Source organism: Lolium perenne, chromosome 1, assembly GCF_019359855.2.
Source record: "Lolium perenne isolate Kyuss_39 chromosome 1, Kyuss_2.0, whole genome shotgun sequence".
In the NCBI taxonomy this organism is placed as follows: domain Eukaryota; kingdom Viridiplantae; phylum Streptophyta; class Magnoliopsida; order Poales; family Poaceae; genus Lolium; species Lolium perenne.
Window position 1 is genome coordinate 196,571,054 of NC_067244.2, and position 7,383 is coordinate 196,578,436.

The following is a 7,383-nucleotide window of genomic DNA, read 5'->3' on the forward strand; positions in this document are numbered from 1 at the left end:
GGAGGTTCCCCGAGCATGGAGGTGCTGGCTATGGTGCTGAGCGTTGCCGGCGGTATGGCACTCTGCTAGGTGGGTGCTCGGTGTGCATGGACGCCGACGAGTTACTGGCCGGGGTCCATCCTGGTGCTGCTGCTTGGGGCCCATGGCCAGCCTCCGAGAGGTGCAGCTTCGCGATGTGCAGCTGCCGGCAACGCGCACGCAGCCGGATGGATTTCGGCGGCGGGCGCAGATGGATTGGCTTGACGCGCGCGGGTATGGATTCGGTTCTGTAGGCTTGAGGCGCACGCTGGATGGATTCGGTTCGTGGCTGGATCCAGCAGGGGGAGGAGGTGCTGGCTAGGGCGTTGGGGGCGGAGGCTGCCGCCGCCGAGATCCGGATCGAGGAAGACGACGATGGATCGAGAACGATAAGATCCAAAATTAGGCGGGGGTAGGAATGTCTTTTCACAGCGTTTTCACCTGGTCGGAAAACTCCCAAAACGTCTTATATTTTAGAACGGAGGGAGTATGCACCAACCATACCGCACCAAATCAGGCGTGTTGGCCTGTTTCATCGATGATCCTGCTGAGCTGCACCTATCTATGTACTCTACCTTCCTTCATACATGTACCCTGTGTCTACATTCTACATATACCAACTATAAGATAGTTTGTCGGTTAAAAAGCAAACTAAGTGATGAGGACATCCCTACTACACCACTACCTCCGTCATTGATAAATGAAGATGAACCTGCTGTGAAGCTCAAGTCCAATGAAGTTCGGATTGGACCAATTACAAGAGCTCGTGCGAAGCTACTTAAATAACAGGTGAACTTGTTTCTAAACGATATTTTGATTGATGAGAACTTTATACTGCCTAAGTCCTATTACTTATGTATCATCAGGTATCAAGAGGAGACGAGCGTCGCACGAGGAGTAGAGGAGCAGCTGGACATGAAGACGGACGTCAAGATCGACGTGAAGCTGGACATGGAGCTGGACATGAAGATATCTCATGGTCGCGCGAGGGAGGAGCGGGAGGCATGCGCGAGAGGAGAAGATGACGTCCAGGCCGGTCCAGCACCCGGTTAGACCGGCCTCCAGACCGGCCCGCCCGATCCCTGGCCCGGTTAACCGGTCGCCAACCGGATGGGATGCATCGTACCGGGCAAAAACCGGAAAGTTGCGAAGTTTCCGGTTGCCGCTCGGTTGACCGAACGCCAGACCGGCCGATCCGGTCCCTGGCCCGGTTGACCGGATTCCAGACCGGATTCGTCCGAGTCTGTCTCGACCAGATCTATTCTGGGTCGGTTATTCTTGTATCTTTTCGACCAGAAGTCGTCCCGGACGCCTATATAAGTGCCCAGGACGCCCCCCTAGCTGCTTTAGACCACGTTTAAAATAAACCCTAGTTCTTAGTTGTTTGCTCTAGCAAAACTATTGAATCCCTACACCATATTGCTTGATATTGTGCAGATCCTGAAAAAGTCTTGTGTGATCTGCTGTTCCATTGGGAATTAGACGGTTGCAACTTACCGCTTCGTGGTCGGCGGCTACGTGCGCAAGTGTGTGGAGTTGCGAATATCTTGCAGGGTTGAGAGTTGTTGCATTGGCGACAGGGACCAATCGAGAGATCTCGTTGCGTCATACAAGTTATCATCCACTTCATCATCGTATTCCTCCGCTGCTATCACCCCGTGATCATCATCACCGCTGTTGCTTACTGAGAAGATCGGGCCACCCCATATCATCTTGGTATCAGATTTCCAGTTTTCCTCGGTAAGCCATCCACAATCCACCCCATAGTTGAGTTGTGAGTGTTTTCTATCCAGAAAAAGCCATAAAAAGTTAGGGTTAGGGTTTGCCATAGCCTTAGATTGCACTCATTTCGAGTTTTAGTTGCTTTTCGTAGTTGTTTTTGCGTATCTTTATCTTTCATCTAGTAGAATTGTTAGGGTTTGTGTTTTCTCTATCATCTAGTTTATCATAGTGTGTCAGTTTTTGTTACTCCGAGTCCACATAGCTTACAGTGTGCTTGTTCCCAACCATAGACACAGCCTATCGATATAAAGTGACTAGGAACTTCCCCAGAAGAGACTAGTTTTACCGCTCGACAGGCTGGTTATCGGTGCTTTGCATATTTCTGTTGGCCGTGTTATCAAGGAGTTGTGTCATATATCAAAAAAAAAGAAAATTGAAAAGAAGCAAAAAGAGCTACATAGCTGCGTGTGTTATACAAAAGAAAAATCCAAAAAGAAAAGTGAAGTGCTAGTTGAATCAAGTGAAGTCCTAAGTTTACTTTACTGCACCCGTAGTTGAGCAATCTTGTGCCTGTTTCGTTGAGCTTTGCTAGCGTCTCTCTAGTGCATTGCAATTTTTCCTACATATAGTTGCATTGCCCCATTATATCGCCTTGTGTGAGTATCATTGGTTGTCTACGGTCAGCGCTAGAGCTTGTTATTGGTGCAAATAGGTAGCCTACCTACAGCCCCACATATACCCTGCTTTGTCGTGTGATTTGTTCTTATACCCTTGATATTCGCTTCGCTACATCCGTGCACTAGTTGTTACTACAAGTGGTAAGCAACACTAATTTACTTTGGAACGGTAAGATTTCCTTTTCTTATCAGTTTTGAGTGAGTTGTGAGAGTACCACCATATATTTTTGATTTAGTGCACTAATCTACTAACGATGTCTGCTAGTGATCATAAACTTGTTAACCAGGAAAACAAGAGTGCTGCTGATATCATCACATGGAGGGAGTATGAGGCTCTTCGTAATGAGATGCGACGTGAATTCCGCGCTCAGGACGATGTGCTTAATGGGAAGGTTGAAGAGATCTCCCAAAAGCTGGATGCTACTCATGTGACCGTCACTACAATGCAAGATCAAATGACGGATGTTCAACGCAGTCTTGCTGATTTGCGTTTGGCTGTTGAGAATTTGACCGCACAACAACAACAAGAAGATGACGAAGATCCTGAGCTTCAAGATGACGCACACAATGCTCGTGGTGCGCCACGTGGTAATCGTCCTCGCGGTTGGGCTCCACTTGGCCGCAATGGTCGTGGACAAGATGAGGAAGATGGGTTGGGTAAGCCCAAGTTTTCTATACCCAACTTTGAAGGAGGAGCTGATGTTGAAGAATACCTCACTTGGGAGCTCAAGATTGAGAAGTTGTGGAGCTTACATCCACATTATACAGAAGATCGGAAGATTAAACTTGCTTCTTCCGAATTTGATGGCTACGCTTTGCGTTGGTGGGATGCTTTTGTTCGTAACCGAGACGAGGATGGTGAGCAACCTATACGCACATGGCGTGCCATGAATGAGGCGATGACTTCTCGCTTTGTGCCTACAAATTACTTGCGGAATATATATGATAAGCTGACTCTATTGAGACAAGGTGTGAAGACTGTGGATGAATACTACATGGAGATGGAGATGCTTATGCAGCGTGGCCGTGTCCGTGAGTCTATCGAGATGACAATGCAGTGTTTTCTCAACGGTTTGAAGTATGATATCAAAGGCATTGTTCGTCACTACAGCTACACCAATATGAATCAATTGTTACATCATGCAAGAGAAGCTGAATCACAATTGGCTGACGAAGCAAAGATCAAAGGTCGAACTACAGGAGCTGGGCGCTTCACACCCCGCGTGACACCATCTTCGGCGCCGGCGCCTTCGACGCGCTCCGCACCTTTCTCTACTCCGCCTAGTAAGTCGGTCTCCAATGTGTCTAACACAAAGAAGTCCGAATCTGCTGCAAGTACGAGTGGCTCTAATATGTCTACTGCGCGTAACCGTGATATGATTTGTCATACATGTGGTGGCAAGGGTCACTTCAAGAGAGATTGTCCTAACCGCAAAGTCATGATTATCAATGAGGACAATGAATACGAGACTGGAGATGATGTTGATCCTAATGCTCCAGAAGATGATGACTATGACACGGATGGTGAAGATGCATATCCGTCTGATGCTCGCACCATTGTTGTGTCGCATCGTGCTCTTAATGTGTTGCCTAGTGCATCTACTCAGCGCTGCAATTTGTTCCAAACAAAGGCTTTAGTTGGTCCTGACAAGGCTTGCAAGGTCATTATTGATGGCGGGAGTTGCCGCAATTTAGCAAGCAAGGAGTTATGTACCAAGCTGAAGTTGAAGTATCTACCGCACCCGCATCCATACTATATTCAGTGGTTGAGCGACAATGGTGAGATGAAGGTAAACCACATGGTGCGTGTTGAGTTTGCTATTGGACCGTATAAGGATTGCATTGATTTTGATGACGTTCCTATGACTGTGTGTCACCTACTATTGGGATGGCCTTGGCTCTATGACCGTTCTGTGCAACACAATGGTCGTGCTAATACATATCACTTGGAGTTCAAGGGCAAGAAAATCAATTTACAGCCTATGACACCACAACAAATTGTCAATGAGTCTCGACAGAAAGTTGAAGTCAACTTGGAGGATGCTTCTTTAGATAGGCGAGAGAATTGTAATGTTGTGAGTGATATAACGAAAAGTGAGAGAGTGAATTCCTTAGTCTCATTAGCCACCAAAGAAGACATGAGAGAATTTAGTGAGGATCCTACAGCCATGCCTCTTGTGCTCTTGTACAGGGGTACGGTTTTGGTTTCTAACGACATGACCCCTCTTCCTCTTGGTGTTTCTAATGTTTTGCATGAATTTGGCGACGTGTTTCCGGACGAGGTACCCGCAGGACTTCCACCATTGCGAGGTATTGAGCATCAAATCGACTTGATTCCCGGAGCTTCGCTATCCAATCGGGCACCATATAGAACGAACCCCGAAGAGACGAAAGAGATACAGAAGCAAGTACAAGCGCTACTCGACAAAGGTTATATCTGCATAAGCCTTAGTCCTTGTGCTGTTCCTATTATTCTTGTTCCTAAGAAAGATGGTACATGGCGTATGTGCGTAGATTGTAGAGCGATAAATAACATTACTATTCGATAGCGTCACCCTATTCCCCGTTTAGAGGATATGCTAGATGAATTGAGTGGTGCTGCTGTTTTCACTAAAATTGATTTGCGTAGTGGTTATCATCAAATTAGGATGAAAGAAGGGGATGAGTGGAAAACCGCCTTTAAAACAAAATTTGGTTTATATGAGTGGTTAGTAATGTCTTTTGATTTAACTAATGCACCTAGCACTTTCATGAGACTGATGAACCATGTTTTGCGTGATTTTATTGGCAAGTTTGTGGTTGTGTATTTTGATGACATATTAATCTACAGCCGCAATGAATCTGATCATATTATACATATTCGACATGTTTTGCAAGTGTTGCGTGATAGTAAACTCTATGGTAATCTTGAGAAGTGCACATTTTGCAAAGATAAGGTCATCTTTCTGGGTTATGTTGTCTCTAAGCATGGAGTAGAAGTAGATGTGTCTAAAATTGAAGCTATTCAAAATTGGCCTACTCCCATGAATGTGAGTCAAGTAAGAAGTTTTCATGATCTAGCTGGGTTTTATCGCCGTTTTGTGCCCAATTTTTCTACTATTGCTGCACCTTTGAATGAATTGACTAAAAAGGGTGTTGCATTTGAGTGGGGCGTTGCCCAAGATCATGCTTTTGATGAACTGAAACGATTGTTAACTTCTGCACCGTTGCTTGCACTTCCTGATTTCAATAAGCAATTTGAGATTGAATGTGATGCTAGTGGTATTGAAATTGGTGGTGTGTTGATGCAAGAGGGTCGCCCAATTGCATATTTTTCTGAGAAACTTTCTGGTGCTAAGTTGAACTATCCAATCTATGATAAAGAATTGTATGCTTTAATTAGAGTTCTTGAGGTTTGGCAACATTATTTGTGGCCAAAAGAATTTATCATACATTCTGATCATGAAGCTTTGAAATATCTGAAAGCCCAATCTACTTTGCATAGGCGTCTTGCTAAGTGGGTTGAGTTCATTGAGTCTTTTCCATACATTATTAAGCATAAGAAAGGAAAAGATAATATTGTTGCTGATGCTCTATCTAGGAAGAATATGCTATTAACTCAACTTGATGTTAAAATTTCTGGATTAGAGGTGCTATGTGATTTGTATGCTACGGATCATGATTTTGCTGAACCCTATCGCTTATGTGCTCTTGGTAAAGCATGGGATAAATATCACATACATGATGGGTTCTTGTTTCGAGCTAACAAACTATGTGTTCCAGCTGTGCGTTTGCTCTTATTGCAGGAATCACATGCTGGAGGTTTGATGGGTCATTTTGGGCGTGAGAAGACGCTACTCATGCTCGCTGATCACTTTTATTGGCCAAAGATGAGGCGAGATGTGGACATGTATGTGAAGAGGTGCATTACTTGCAACAAGTCCAAGTCCAAGCTGAAGCCTCACGGTTTGTATACTCCGTTACCGGCACCTACTACACCTTGGGAAGATATTAGTATGGATTTTGTGTTGGGTTTGCCGCGTACTAAAAGAGGCCATGATTCTATATTTGTGGTAGTAGACAGATTTTCTAAAATGTCACACTTTATTGCCTGCCACAAAAGCGACGATGCGTTGCATATTGCTAACCTGTTTTTCAGGGAGATTGTTCGACTACATGGAGTCCCGAAGACTATTGTTTCTGATCGTGATGTGAAGTTCATGAGCTACTTCTGGAAGACACTTTGGGGAAAGCTGGGGACAAAGCTACTATTCAGTACTACTTGTCATCCCCAAATTGATGGTCAAACTTAGGTGGTGAATCGAACCTTCTCACAACTGTTGAGATCCATGATCAAGAAGAACCTGAAGGAGTGGGAAGAGTGTTTGCCGCATGTGGAGTTTGCTTACAACAGGGCGGTACACTCTACCACCGAGCTGTGTCCTTTTGAGGTGGTGTATGGTTTCAAACCCATTACTCCACTTGACTTGTTGCCTTTGCCCATACATGAGAGAGTTAATATGGAGGCATCCAAGAGGGCAGATTTTGTGCGAAAAATCCATGTGAAGACTAAAGAGTTGATAGAGAAGAAAGGCAAGAGCAATGCTGCAAGGATGAACAAGAAGCGCAAAGAGATGTTGTTCAAGCCTGGTGATATGGTCTGGGTACATTTTCGCAAGGATAGGTTCCCGAAGCTGCGGAAGTCTAAGTTGAAGCCTCGTGGTGCTGGTCCTTACAAAGTGCTTGCCAAGATCAATGATAATGCATACTCGATAGATCTTCCAGTTGATGAGTTTGGTGTCAGTAATTCTTTCAATGTTGCTGATTTGACACCATATGACGGAGAAGACCTTGGAGCGTCGAGGTCGACGCCTTTTGAAGGGGGAGATGATGAGGACATCCCTACTACACCACTACCTCCGTCATTGATAAATGAAGATGAACCTGCTGTGAAGCTCAAGTCCAATGAAGTTCGGATTGGACCAAT